The following is a 1,222-nucleotide window of genomic DNA, read 5'->3' on the forward strand; positions in this document are numbered from 1 at the left end:
GTTCTCTGATTATTTGCTCAGCATACTCATTGAATCAGTATGGTGAGAGGATACAACCCTGAGCCACAACTTTCCTGATTTTAAAACATGTAGTAGTCCTTTATTCTGTTTGCACAACTGCTTCTTGATCCACGTACAGGTTCTGCATAAGCACAGTGAGATTATTACTCTTCCCAAAGTTGTCCATAGTTTATTATCCACAATGTCGAATGCTTTGCACAGTCAATAAAATCTAAGTAAATAGCTTTCTGATATGCTCTGCTTTCAGCCGAGATCTATCTAACATCAGCAATAGTATCCTTTGTTTGCAATCCTCTTCTGACTCTGACCTGCAACTGTTGGTTGATTTTCAATAAAGTTTTATTTGAATATGATATTAATAGTAATGCTCTATAATTTTCATATTCAGTTGGGTCACTTTCTTTGAATTGGGAATGAACATAATTTGCTTTGAGTCAGTTGGCCAAGGATCGGTCCTCCAAATTTCCTGTCATAGATGAGTGAGTGCCTACAATACTTCATCAGCTAATTTAAACATTTCAAGATCTGTTATATAAATTCCCGGAGACTTGTTTTGGGCTAATGCTTTAGCTACTCTTCAGTTAAGAGCAAATTTCAGCATCTCTTTAGACATTCACTTTGAACGTTTCTTTCTTTCTTGTCTTTTTTTAAATATTTTTTGTTTTCAATAAAATTTATTTGCATGTGACAGTAATGATATCATTCAATAATGTCCACATTCTGTTGGGTCATCTTTCTTTAAAATAGATACAAATATGGGTTTCTTCCAGTTGGTTGGCCAGGTAGCAGTCTTCCAAATTTCTTGGCATAGGTGAGTGAGTGTTTCAGTGCCTGGTCAGCTTGTTGAAACATTGCTGATATTCCATCCATTCTCAGAGCCTTGTTTTTCCCAAATGCTGTCATGCATTTTGGATTTCTTCCTTCAGTATCATTGGTTTTGAATCATATACTGCATCTTAAAATGGTTGAATGTTGACCAACTCTTTTTGGTAATGACTCTGTATTCCCTCCATCCACTTTTGACGATTCCTGCATAATTCAATATTTCCCCCCATGGTACCTTCAATATTTCAATTGGAGGCTTAAATTCTTTCTTGTCTTTTTAATGACATTTTGCTTTCTTCATGAATGATGCTTTTGATGTCCTCCATCTCATCAGGTTTCTGTCATTAGTGTTCAATGCATCAAATCTGTCCTTAAA

Source organism: Echinops telfairi, unplaced genomic scaffold (assembly GCF_000313985.2).
Source record: "Echinops telfairi isolate 266 unplaced genomic scaffold, ASM31398v2 ScPeMD7_60;HRSCAF=208, whole genome shotgun sequence".
Taxonomy (NCBI): Eukaryota; Metazoa; Chordata; class Mammalia; order Afrosoricida; family Tenrecidae; genus Echinops; species Echinops telfairi.